Source organism: Aythya marila, assembly GCF_965140915.1.
Source record: "Aythya marila genome assembly, chromosome: 1".
Lineage (NCBI taxonomy): Eukaryota > Metazoa > Chordata > Aves > Anseriformes > Anatidae > Aythya > Aythya marila.
Genome location: NC_139042.1, coordinates 152,294,636 through 152,308,102, shown reverse-complemented (window position 1 = coordinate 152,308,102; position 13,467 = coordinate 152,294,636). Strand labels below are relative to the sequence as shown.

General features: G+C 52.1%; 1 protein-coding gene across 3 annotated transcripts in view; it reads left to right on the top strand.

Annotated features, from left to right (window-relative positions):
- Positions 1–12,795: 12,795 nt before the first annotated feature.
- MYH9 (myosin heavy chain 9) overlaps positions 12,796–13,467 on the top strand; it is a gene marked incomplete at its 3' end in the record, with an annotated part of 68,504 nt that continues 67,832 nt past the window's right edge. For 2 of the 3 annotated variants that reach the window (XM_082763468.1, XM_082763470.1), the window contains exon 1: positions 12,796–12,939. Of the gene's footprint in view, positions 12,940–13,288; positions 13,306–13,467 lie in introns of those variants that run through there. The other variant, XM_082763469.1, reaches the window with a different exon arrangement.

The window sequence follows — 13,467 nt, the reverse complement described above, 5'->3', positions numbered from 1 at the left end:
TTCCGCTGAAGAGAGAGCAGAGGATGTGAGGAAGCAGAGATCATTCATGTGTCCCGCAAGTGCCAAGTCCCTTGGTGTCTTCTCTCGATGCACAGACATCGGTGGGGCAGCAGGGACAGCGTTAAAATCAGCACCGTGCACCGGGACCACACTTGGGCCGTGAAGGCTGGGTGTGGAGATGGAGGAGGACAGGGGAAATAAAATATTGCCTGACGGGGCTGCTTCTCCCAGCTGGGTGCCCTGGCTCTGCCCCAGCCCCACTGCGCTGCCCTCTCCCGCTCTGGGTTGGGGGGGGGAGGAACGGGACAGGAAGGCCCTCGTTATTCAGGGCTTGCTAACTAGACGGGAATGTTATCTCCAGCCCAGATGTCGGCTCTGACCTCCCTCTAACCTCCCGCTGGAAATCAAAACAGACGCAACTCTTGTTTGTTTTAAAATAACAAAAACAAGCTTTTGGGGTGAAGCAGGAAAATCTGGCCCGCGGGGTACGGCTGGGGAGGGAGGAGGGCACGCGACCAGATAAGCCTGGTGAGATATGCCGGGTGGTGGAGCTGGTAGGGATGGGCTGAGGACAAAGTCCCGCGGATTATGGTGTCTGCACACATACGCTGGGTCCTCTAGGAAGAGAAGGATCTGGGGAGACCTTATAGTGGCCTTGTGGTACCTAAAGGGGGGCTGCAGGAAAGCTGGGGAGGGACTCTGTCAGGCGGTGTAGTGATAGAAGAAGGGGAATGGCTTTAATACTAAAAGAAAGGAGGTTTAGGTTAGATATTAGGAAGAAATTATTTACTCTGAGGGTGGTGAGGCCCTGGCACAGGCTGCCCAGAGAAGCTGTTGATGCCCCATCCCTGGAGGTGCTCAAGGCCAGGTTGGATGGGGCTTTGGGCAGCCTGGGCTGGTGGGAGGTGTCCCTGCACATGGCAGGGGGTTGGAATTAGATGATATCAAAGATCCCTTCCAACCCAAGCCACTCTGATTGATTCCAACCCCTATCCAGCAGCGATGGTGGTGCAGGACGGGTCAGGCCTCTACCAGGCACAGCTTCACAGCCCGTCCTCACCGGGCCCAGTAGGTCCAGAGGTGGGACTGCTGGGCGAGGCTGAGCCGAGCCTGAATTTTACCTCCCTGCCTCGCTTTGGGATTGAGCAAAGGGAGGCAGCAGGAGTGGCTGATCCCTGGAACGAGCTTCGCTTTCCAAACCTGACCCGACCTCCTTTCGCTCGTGGCACCTCAGGCAGCCCTCGAGTCGTCTCAGATTAAAAGAAAGCTGAGGAGCACCGACAGTCGGGCGGTGATTCCTGGCCTTGGCTGTCAGTGAAAACCTGTTTTATTGCATTTCTGTCATAATCTCCGGAGCACCTCACCCATGCTGAGACCCAGCACGCTCAGACTTTCTCTTAGGGCCGCAGCCTCCTGTAGGAGAGGGCAGCCGCCGGTCCAGGCCGAGCCCTGCCCTGCCCATCCCATCTCCATGGCACCAGCGAGAGCACGGCCTGCATGGCCTCAGGTCCTGTCCACATGGCAGTGCAGAACCCCCTCCTCATGCAAATTTTGGCTCTGGAAGGTGGTCAGGGTGCAGAGGTGCCCTGTCCCTGCCTCCCCTCAGCCATGGCCTCGGCTTTTCGGGTGTTATCACCTCAGACACCGCTGAGTAGCAGCTGTACGTCATTTTACCTACCGCTGTCCCCAAGCCAGCAAGCAGGTTAAAGTTTTGAGGTCTCCTTTTTGGCTCGCCCCCTTTTCAATCACTTCTGGCCCGCTGAGCAATGGGTGTTCTTTTTTTTTTATTATTTTTATTTATTTATTTTTTTATAATGCTCTGCAGGCCGTGCCTCACAGATATGACATCAGAGCGGTGATGCACTGCCCTCCGGCAACGTCGCCGGAGCAGAACCTGATTTCTGTTGTCTTCCAGCCCTCGCTGCCGCCTGGTACAGCCTGTCTCCCTCAGCTTCACAGCCACTGGAGCAGAGCAATAGCTGAGAGGTGAGTAATCGAGAAGCTACCTGACCAGATCTAGACCTGGCTGTAAACATCTTCTCCGATAACAGTGGAGAGGAAGATCTGCGACTGCCGAGGTGCTGAGCTGCTGGAGGAGGAGGAGGACGGTGCCCAGACATCCCTGGGTACACACGCACAGCATACGTGCAGTGAATTTGCAGGAACTGCCACAGCTTCCTCTCCGTGAGTGAGTTTGCACCCGTTTTTATGAACTGAACCTCTGAGATGATATTAACGTGGTAGGTGGAGGCAGGGATGCTCGCTGTACATGCACACACGCTGGTAGCGTGAATGCACACACCAACACCTGCAGGGCAGGTGCTCGGTGAAAGGACAAGAGGCAACAACAGATCATGGGTTTGCCACCCTCAGAGGTTTCCAAAACCTAGCTGAATACGGCCCTGAGTGGGCTGGAGACCTCCAAAATGACCTTCTCCACTGAGTGATGCCCCGAGGTTGCTAACCCTATACATTTGGCAATGGGTGATGTGTAATTCAGATACTGGTCACAACCACTTGCATCTGGGATGCCGTAACAACCCCCATGTGCAGCTGGAGTAAAATAATCCATGGTATCCCTGGAAAGGAGGCTTTCTGCCCTCCCAGGGCTGTGATTCCCTCCTTGTTTCTAACCAGCCTGTGTCTGCTGTGTCACCAGAAGGTCCTCCCCACGACCGTGCGTTTCCAGAGCCTCTCTAGCACCCAGGCGGTCAGCCACACCAAGGAAATGGTCAAGCTGGAGACACAGCTTTTGGTTTCGGTTCAGGCTGTTTTCCAGCTGGATCAGACTGTGAGATCTGGGGCTGGCAGTGGGAGTGTGAAGGTCGGAGGAGGGAGGGGAAGAAGAGGCAGGGGGCTTCTTCCTCTGGGGGCTGCCCAGACTCGGGCTGGTTTGCGCAGTCCTCAAACCACAACCCTGACAGTCCCAAGGCTGAGAAGGAACAGGATGTTCCCTCGTTGGCTGACCTAATCCGAATCACTCATCCCAAGGGAAAGGCCCCACAACCTCTCTTTCTTGAGCCAGACACAGCCTGTAAGCAGTTAAAGAGTAGATGTGGTGGCAAGCTCAGGAGAGGGAGCATGATCCCACAGGTCTCCCACTGGTGACCCAGCCACAGCTCCTGGTCCCCTCAGCTCTTAAAATACGTGGCTTGAGAGCTATAAAAACTCATTGCATGGCAGGGAAGGTTGTTAGATCTGGCAGCTCGTGTACTTCTGTATTCACCTGGACATCTGACAAAAAAGGTGAGCACCTAGTGTGCTCAGCCCCGTGCTGCTGGGCTTGAACACGATTACAAATGCATCACAGAGGAAGCTCCCAGTGCCTGCTTCCTTTCCTACAAAACAGAGATAACTGCCTCCTGGAGTGATAAATATGATCGTGTTTGGTAAAGACCTCTGTTGCAGCTCACAAGCACACTCATCCCCGGCCTCCCCTTCTGCCGCTCCTTCCCGAAACACGTCAGCGCTCGCAGGAGGAGGTGGGTGCCGTGACATCCCTCTTTTTTCCCCTGCTGAGAGACACTGAGTCACACAGGGGTGATGCCCCCCAGGCTGGCAGCAAGCCCAAAAAAAGAGTTACGGCTCCCCGTGCCCCCTCCCCATGCCAGCCACTGCCCGCGTGTGATCTGGTGGGTTTAGCTTTCCACGTCCTCGGTGTAATGAACCCGTGTCAGGAATGCTGTGTGCATAGCGACCTTATCTGATGACAGTGACATTTTTAGCGTGTTTGTGTTCGGCCTTCTTCGTAACCAGTTGGCGGAGCTGGATGGATCAGGCCGGGTCGATACGTGTAGGAATCCAATGCCCGCAGCCGGCCGGAGACGTCGGGGGGGATCCCAAAACACGTACGGAGCCGTGGGGTCCGCAGCAGACATCCCGCAGCAGCCCGGCCAGCTGCGGCTTTTCACACACTCGCCAGCAGCACTGAGGGAAGATCGTTTGTTTTTCCTTTCTTTTCTTTTTTTTTTTTTTTTAATTCCAGTTCTCAGAACTACCCCAGCCAGATGGGAATAGGGTTCCCATGTCGGATGCGGGGGACCCCGCGACCCGTGGCTCCCCAGATCCCCAAAAAGCAGCGAGCGGAGGCTTCGCCGCAGCTCCTCCGGGAGGTGCGGGGGAGAAAGGGAAGAGGAAAGGGGTGGTCGTGCAGTTTTCTCCGCTTCAGCAGCTGGGCCAAGGGAGGGTTCCCAGGGTTTTTCCCAGGAAGGAGGTCAGGGCCGGGCAGCCTCCAGCCCTGGAGAGGCCCCACCTCCTCTCAGCCTCCAACGCCGCGCTCCTGCCCTTATAAGGCTGCGGTTGTCACCGAGGCCAGGAAGGAAAAAAAAAAAAAAAAAAAAAAAAAAAAATGTAATAAACCCAAAAGCCATAAAAAGCTGCGTGAGCGTTACCTGCCCCGCTCCGGGCTCCCTCCCCAGGCAGGATCTCGCTGCCAGCCCAGCTCGGCCTCGGGGCTCCCACCCCGGAGGCCTCGCCTGAGGGAGCTCCAAATTTATGGGGCCTCAGCTCTGAGGTGTCTTCATTTGCTTTATGTAGTGCTTCAGGAGGAGGTTCACATCTCCAACCACCTTTTATTTTTTGCTGCTTTTGCGGGGCGGGAGAGCCTGGTAGGCCTCCATCCTGCAGGAGAGGGTGCACGCAGGGGGAGACTGTGGGGTGAGCCTTCAAATGGCCACCTTCACCCAACATTTCCCCTTAAAAAAAAATGATCTTCTGAGGGCATATTGGCCTTTCTGAGATGGGGTCAAATGCACCCAAATGCAGAGGAGACCCTGCTGTCTCCTGGAGGGAGAAGCTTGCCGTGATGAAGAGGACACCATGGGCTTGAACAGCAGCAAAGCAAAGCTCCAGAGCAGCAGTCAGGAGACGTGGTGGATCCATCAGACAATTATCCGCCTGTTTCCATGTGTGGCTGAGTTTTGCTCCTTCCCCCCCTTCTCGATTTTTCTCTAAGTAATGAGGCAATTCATTGTCGGTGCATATTTTAAACCCTGACTCTCTTGGTTCCTGTCTTAGACCCAGCACACACTTCCCAAAAGTTTCCTGTGGGCCCCAGCTACAGCAGTTCAAACATTTTCCATCGTACATGAAGCGGCTGCGTGCTGCCACGGGACCCTGGCTTCCTCGACCTGCCTGGTCAGCAGGAGCAGGATCCTGTCCCCAGACCCCTTCTGGGACCTGCTGGGGGCACTGGGGCCATGCTCAGCCTTTCTTCACTTCTGATTGCCCTCTCACATGGAGTTTGCCTGCTCCCTTTAGGCTTGAAAGCTCTCTGGGGAAAGGCACGGGGGCTGAGAAGCAATGTGTGCTGCTGGAGGGCAGTGAGAAAGGGGATATCTCACCTGTGCTGATGTACGTGGGTGCCCTCTGTGATGAAAAAGTGGAGGAAATGGCATTATCACAGGTGGAGACACTGACTTCACCTGGCTTCTGAATCATAACGTGCTTCTCCCAGCTCTCTGGGTTAAAGTGCCCCACTCCACCTTTCTCCAGAAGCTCGACAGAAAACAAGATCAAGGAGCAGCAGCGCGAAGCTTTGTGCCATCGCAGGGTATAAAACCATCAGCGTTTGTGTGTCCTGTGCACCAGCAGCCAGGACACACAAAAAGATGGCCTGAAGGCCAGGCGGGGCCCTGCTCCAGGCAAACTGTGCTTTGCAAATGGAATCGCTGCAGAGGGACAGGAGGAGCCCTTCCTGCTCCCTGGGGTGAGGGTAGCACCCACTTCAGGACACAGGAGCCCACACCTGATTCTTCCCTGCCCACGGCATTTCCACCCACAGTCACCTCCAGGGGACCACAATCTCAATTTTCAGTTTTAAAGGAGATTTTAGAGTGACCCGAAGAGACCTTGTATCCTGAAGAAGCACAAATAAGGCATCTTTAAGTGCTCCTAATTATACTTTTTTTTGTTGTTGTCTTCCCTCCTGCTTTACATATTTTCCTGCTTGGGATTTTTTTTTTTTCCCCCTCCCTCCTCGCTAATTAGAGGACTAATTTTAGAAATTACTTTTGTCCACTCTGGAAAACTAATAGAAAATTAGTAAAAACGTGGTGGCATGAAAATGAAAGTAAGCCTGGGGAAAGGTAATTGTTTATAACCGAGGGGTTTTGTTAACTCCTGTGCCTAATTAACACACTACAAAGGGGAGCCTTTGTTGGAGGCTCCACACCCTGCTTTTCCAATTAAGGTACAAGAGAGATCAAAATAAAAAGAGCTCGGAGACAGCTGGTATGTCCCCTAGCAAAGCCAAACCTGATTTAGCATTCCTTGAGTAACAAAAATAATAACAAGAATGCGCATACCTTCTTTTCCTGTATGCATTTGCTCTTTGTGTAATGCAAAACCCCTTCTCATGGTTTCTGAATAACAACAGAAAACTTATCATTATGATCCTCATGGCTGGTGTGTTTTTAACCCACAGGAAAAAGGGGCTGGGGTGATTATTTTCAGGGTTACGATGGCTGTGAGAAGAAGCTTTGCAGGAAAGCTGAATCATTGGGTGAGCATCTTGTTTTCATCTTTTTGTGTTGTGCTATCCCACATCTAAGGGTCGGCTTATGAAAATTCAAAAGCCTTTTATACACGTACATTCCTCTATAAGGAGTCAAAGAGTTACAGGCCTCTGCGCTGTCTCGCTGCCGGCCGCAGGTACGTGTACAGGTGTGTGCTTAGAGCTCAGTGCGGCAGTAACAGCAAGGATGCTTCTGCTTTGTGTGTGAATGGAAACTACAAGGAGGGAGTGGACAGCATTTATCGTAAGTTAAAGACAGGAGAGCTATCTCGTTTTGTGTTTTAGATCCGTATCGTGCTTGGGTCTCTAACTCCAAATCCAAATATTCTCTCCGTGAACCCCTTTTTATATCCCTCGGTGCTTAAGGCATCAGTTCCTGCAGGACTCCTTCCGTCCTAGCCTAACAAAAGCTGCTGCCTCCCCCAGGGAGATTTCACACCCCCCAAAAAAAACCATCTCTGTTCTGTGGGTTTGGTTCCTCTAACACTTTTTTTGCCCCTCGATAGCTGAGAAATACAGCAGAGCAGGTGCTAGCCTGAGGTTTGACAGCCCAGCAGCCTGCTGCTCTGCAGTGAGGTATTGATTTTTGACAGGAATTTGTCACACAAACCCAGGGTGCCCCATGAATTGTTTTCTTTGTTGCAGGATAATCCCAGGAAACGATGCTCTGATGAACGGGAAAGAAGATGGCTGCGTTACACGAGGCTCCTGCCTGCACCTTGCCTAAAAAGTCATTTCCCACCTTGATGACACCTCCCGTATCTCAGTATTTTCACACGTCCTACAAAGATAATGCCTCAGGAAGTCCCCAGGGCTCATTTTCTGCCTTCTGTGCCAGTACTGGCAGTTTGGTCTTCTGTTCCATCTGTCCGACCCGAACAGGGGGGCTGAAAACCAGGGCGATGCACCCAGCTTCCTGCGCTGCCCCATATGTTTCCAAAGGCTGTGCGAGCTGGCAAAACCATACAGAACGGGCCATGCTGGCAGTGGGAGGCCGGAGAAGCTGGGAGATTTGAGGAGGCTCTCAAGGGACTAGGGGAAAAAAAAAAAAGTCCCAAATGTGGGAGGGAATCTTGGCAGAAATGAAAGGGGGGTTGTTGAGCAAAGCACGCGCTGGCTCCAGCCGCACAGAGCTTGCAATATGTTACACTGAGAATCTGTGGGTGTGTTTATAAGACCTGCCGCTGACTTGCATGCACAAAGGATGTAGCCTCCTCTTATCAGAAAAATGTGGGCTTCAGGCTCGCAGAAGAGGGTGAATGCTTGCAAGACTTCACGTCAAGTCTTCCTTCTGGCTGCGGAGCTCTCGCCCAGCAGAATGGGCCCACAGCTAGGCTTTGACCGGACTGACTTTGGTTTCTGGCAGGCAAAAGCAGTGTCTTTAATTGTGGCAGGCTATAAAGTAGTTAGTTCCCCTGCAGTTCCCACAACAAAGCTGCAGTGAGAATCTGGATGACTTTCTACAGCGCTGGAAAAATCCCTTGTTCCGAGCATCTCTTGGGCATACTAGAATATTTCGAGCTAGTTTCGCTTTGGCCTCGGCCAGCTCCCTGGAATGAGAACCACAGAGCCACTTCATGTGAGCAAATATTGGCCTTGATTACTATTGCAGGCTGAACCCAAAACCAAACAGCAAATGTGAGGTAAGCTGAGAGGCACCATTAGCAAAAGCTCACGTAGTAACCTCGGGGAAGGCAGCAGGCGGAAAGCGAGGCGAGGTGCTCTCGTGTTTTGCAGGGAGGAAAGAAGGGAGGCTCAATTCCTGCTGGAGGAAGAAGATGCTTGGGGAGAGGAAGAGGGAAGCCAACATCCAGCTAGATGCCTTTTGTTTAGAGGTCTCTAAGAGGTGACAGATGCTGAAATGCGCTTTAAACAATGTGAGTTTTGTGAAGTAGCAAACCACCGTTCACCTTGGTGGATTCTCTGAACTAGGTCCAGTTTTCCGAATGGCAACATCACCGTGCTACTTGGTTCTTGGATCTGTGAAAATGGGGCCCAGCCTGAGACCTAGGAAGGAAAAGAGAAGCAAAGACGGTGTAAAGCTCTCCACGGCCCCACCTAAGCAGGAAAGCAGCGTTTAGATGGCTTTGGCAATCTCTTGCAAGTATTTTCCCTTTGTCAATATCATCTGCTCCACGCCTGGCAAGTATATTTGCTACCTGCGTGTCACAAGCATAGGACGGCTGCAGGGCGACAGGGATGTTTATTCCCCTTTCAGCTTATCCTCTGCTGAGTAAAAAGAATGCCCCCAAGCCCTTCTGAACTCAGGAATCTGAAGCATTTCTTACCCCCCCCCTGAGAAAGGGAGAAGGACAAGGAGGTATTTGAGATGGTAATAAAGGACCCTTAGCGACTGCTGAACCACGGAGCTGTGAGGCCAGGAGAGACGTGCCCAAAATTACGTGCCACGAACCGGTGGAATTATCACTAAAGGGGCTAAACCACAGCGGGTTGCGTGAAAATGCCCGGTTTGTTTTCCACAGCGAGAAATTGCCGTGCTCGTTGAAGGCAGGTAACAGGACGTGCTCTGCAGGAATTTCGGATAAGCTGGGATAGATCCAAGGCTGAAAACTCAGGTCCCAAAAGTTGGTTTGGGGGCGAGGATGCTTTTGCTGGATGGCTTGTATTCCTGGTGTATAAATCCTTTTTTTTTTTTTTATAGTGGTGCTGGATGCGAGCTTTCCCAGCATTTACAGCTGGCTAGAAAATAGCTAGCAGCAAGAGAGCAGGGCTAGAGGAAACGAGGTTAGGAAGTGGAGATACCGAACTGAAAAATGCGTGTTGCTTAGCGCTGTGCTCGCGTTTAGATGGCAGCGATGATTATATTTGAATTCCTTGGAGGTAAAGAGCTCTGGGCCATTGTTCTTGGTATGTCAGATCAGGAATGCGGTGTCTGCAACCATGCATAATGGAGCTGCGCTCCCATCCTGGGGCTTGGAGGAACTCACAAGCTCCAAGGAGAGCTTTCCTCTGCCCGAGACCTAAGTTTTCATTTAGGTGTGTTTCTGGGGACACGTCCCATGACTTCAGTCCCAGCACAGCTGTTTGACAACCTGCTTATCCAACTGGGATACGTACATACTTTTACAACGTGGTGTCACTCCCTTTGTATTGCAGGGAGGGGTCTCTAGCACAAAGTAAATTTGCTTACTGTGCTGCCTAACTGATGGGTAGAGATTTCTGCCTCTGAATCGTACCCCAACTGAGCAGAGATGTCGTGTGCGAATGTTTTGTTTTCCAGCTGCAGCTCTTGTCATTAATGGGTGAAGAAAGTAAAATCGTGTTCCCCCGTCGCAGTCCCTCGGTTCAATCTCTTCGGTTGTGCTGAGGCCTCTGTCTCTCTGCGGGCCTATAAACTAGATCAGCGAGCTGCTCTTTTCTTCTTAACCTTCTTTTTTAACTCCAGCGGTCCAGTTTACAGTATTGGTTTTGAAACGCCTGCATCAGCACCGCTGAGGCAGCGGTGGCTGTGACACAGCACTAGGACCAAGCGGCTAGGGGGAGAAGAGATGACATCTCAAGCCAGTTTTGCTGATGAAGAGCATTACGGAAAGGCACCCTGATGCACAAAAACAAGGCAATGAAGCTGTGAAATGCTTCACTCTGTAAGGAAAGGCCTTATATTCTTCCTAACATCTGCTACTTGCTGCTTCTGAGATGGGTTACTGGGCTGTGTTTGCCTTAGTGTGGTCCCAGCTCTTTTACATCAGCTGCTCCTATTATAATTTGGATGAACAGAGCTAGAATTTAGGCTTATATTTGTAAACTCTGATGCTCTGGTGGTAACACCATTTGCTTTCGCTCCTTCCACATCTGAAGTTCATGGTTTTCCACCTTCTGCGCCGTCACAGTTTGGATTTGGCATTTGTTACGGGAGCAGAACAAGAAAGAATTGGCACAAGGGGAAAAGGAAGCTATGCTGATAGATGGTGCCTAAATTCCAAGCAAGTTTCGTGTTCAGAGGACATGGGCAGTAAATGGTGAAGTCCACAGAAATGTGTTGCTCTCTCCTTCTTCTCTCCAAAGAGCCATTTCCTTCTGTTACAGGGTGCAAAAACCTTGTAAGTTCTCATTTGCATTTATAGCTGGGTGCGTGTATCGAAGTGACTCCACAGCTGCCTTTTTTTTTTTTTTTTTTTTTTTATTAATTCCAATTATGAGTCTGCACAGAAACTACTGATGTTTCAGGCTTCTGCAAAAGCAGAGTTGAGGCTTCTTGGCAGTAACAGATTGTGACATTCTCCAGATCTGCCTGTGTGCGGTTTCTGTCTGAAGTCACTGTGGTTAGCGTTTAGCAATGTGACTTCTCTGATAAAGTAAACACCTTTTGTCTCCTGCCACTCTTCTTTCAGCCTGGAAGAAACTTGTTTTGGAAGAGATTTCTTCTGCCTCACGAGGCATTTGGAAATGATTTGTCGATACGAATGTAGCCACCTTACCTGTTTGTGAGATACAGAAATGAAAAGTGCCAACGTTTAGGGTTTGTGCAGGCTTCTCCCAGGGACTGCAGCTTGCCAAAAAGCTTAAGCCCAATTGTCTTGGATTAGGCCAGTGTAGGGGAAAACAGCGTAGTTCAGCAAAGTGAGCATTGGTGTGGTCTGTTGTGAAGGCTGGCAAATTGAAGAGTAAGCTCTGGATGCTCGGTGTTTTGTTTTCTTTCTCCTGTAAATCTGGCTGCTGTTGAGGTGCTCGAGATGCTGGTTTTCAGAACTCAATTCATTACAAGTTTGCTCTTGCAAGCATTGATGGAAAATGTGAGTGAAGTCGACCAGAAGGATCAAATAAACATCATACCAATTTGTAGAAAGTAACGGATGTACAAAATTAATACGATAGCTTTTTTTACTCATACCTCTTTCTTTCTGAGGCGTGTCTCGTTTCCTGGGTAACTTCCTGCCATCAGACCAACACAAAAAAACCTTTGCACTTATTTTCAGAATAATCAAGCTACAGAAAGACAATTCAAATCTGACTTGCCTCAACTACCATGCACCTATAAAGCTGGGCATTAGGGAAACAGGCAGAGTTTTCAAAGGAGGTGGGATACTTTTTGGTAAGGGAGAGGTTGGTAGAAAACTGCAGCTATCTTTGCTTTGAGCTCATTTTTGATACTTTACTGCTGAAGTCATCAGGGAAGTTTAGCCATTGATTAAACAGGAGTGGAACCAACTTCTCAAATTTCTTTATTAAAGAAAAACAAAGAGAGAAGGACAAACCTGAGAAAGACAGTACAGCCTGACCTTAGATGTAAGTCTTGGGAAGTGCAGAGTACATATGCAAGTATGGGAGGCAGAGGAGAGTAAGAAAAATTAAAATGTCCTGTACCATGCAGTCCCTAAAAATGACCGACAGCCTTGTCAGTGTGACTCCATTTCATACTCGCAGTCATTACCTTTTACTCCCCACATGACTACTGCTGTCAGTTAATTTTTGCCTTTTGTATTTCCTTGTCCTGCTGAGCTCTGCTACTTTTCTCCTTCGAAAACTTTCCTTAAGACTCGATACTGCTTGCTTTCGTTTACCTTTCTTAGCCACTTGGCTGAAGACACAGCTTCTCTTTTTTTTCTTAAAGGCCTTTTGATACATGTAGTGATATCTGCTATTCCCATTCTGTCTCATTTTTTTGGGAGAATTTAAAACCTTGCCTTTCAACCAGTTAAATACCCTTAAGTTTGTCATTTTTTGATGGAGTTGCGGGACACTTGGATGGGGACTGATGTCCCCACTGAAGGCATCTGATGGGGTAGGTTTGGCTGCCTCAGTGACCCTGAGCCAGAAGCACTTCACTCGGACACGAGGTGCTTCCTCAGGACAACTCTGCTAACACCTCCATCTCTCTTGACACAACCCTCTTTGCTCATAACTTCGTTATTAGCCGATATTGGCCGAGTTCACCTCAGATTTTCTGTCACTGCCACCTACTCCCTGCCCCCCCCCCTCCCTCAGGGGCGGGCACAGGGCAGCGCCAGCGAGGCACGGCTTCCGCCGGGGCCCAACCCGGCGCCGCTGCGGGGCATTGTGGGGCCGGCCTGGCACGGCTCGGCCCTAAAGGAGGCGAAAGGAGGCGGCGAAGGGAGCAGCGGGGCCGGGCAGGGCTAGGGCTGGGCAGAGCCGAGCCGGGCTGGGCCGGGCCGCGCCGCGCCGAGCCCCCCCCTCAGGGCGGCGCCCCCGCTACCGCCTCACGGCGGCGCGCGGCCGCCATCCCCTCCCGCAACGGCTCCGCGGGCGGCTCCCATTGGCCAGAAGCGCTGTCACTCCCCGGCTGCCGGCCGGCTGATTGGCCAGCGGGCGCGGCGGGGGGCGGTGCCGCGGCGCGGGCGGGCGGCTGCGGGCGGGCGGCTGGCAGTGCCGCTGAGCCAGCGGCGGTCGCGGTGCCTGAGGGAGCAGCCGGGCAGCGCCAGCAGCGCCACAGCAGCCTGCCTCAGGTGAAGCGCGGGGGGGCTCCTTTCCCCTCTTTTTCCCTCTTTTCGCCTCTTTTCCCTTCCCTTCGCCTCTTTTCCTCCTTCCCCTTCCCTCCCGGTGCCCCCTTTGTCCGCCCGGGCACCCCTCGTGCCCCTCTCCTCGTCCCCGCCGCCCTCCCCCTCGCTGCGTTTTTCCCCCCCCGGCTGTGAGGTAACGGGCAGGGCGAGGGGGAGAAGCTGGGAGCTGTCAGGGCCCCAGCCCTCCTCTTCCTCTTCCTCGCTCGGGAGGGAGTGACAGGGCAAGACGAAGCTTGCAGAGACGGAGCTTCCCGGCCACAGCCTCCCGCAGGCCCTCGCCTCCTTCTCCGCCCTACAGGACCCGGCTGCGAGGTGGGGACGGCCCCACAAGGCCCCTCCTGGGCTGACCCCGGGCTTCACCTGACAAAATTTGGGGTGAGGGGGGCTGCGGAGCGACGCCGTGCTCCGGGGATAGCCCACAAGCAAAGTGCGTTGCTTCAGCAGCTCCCCGTGCATTCAGTGCTAAGCTCACTT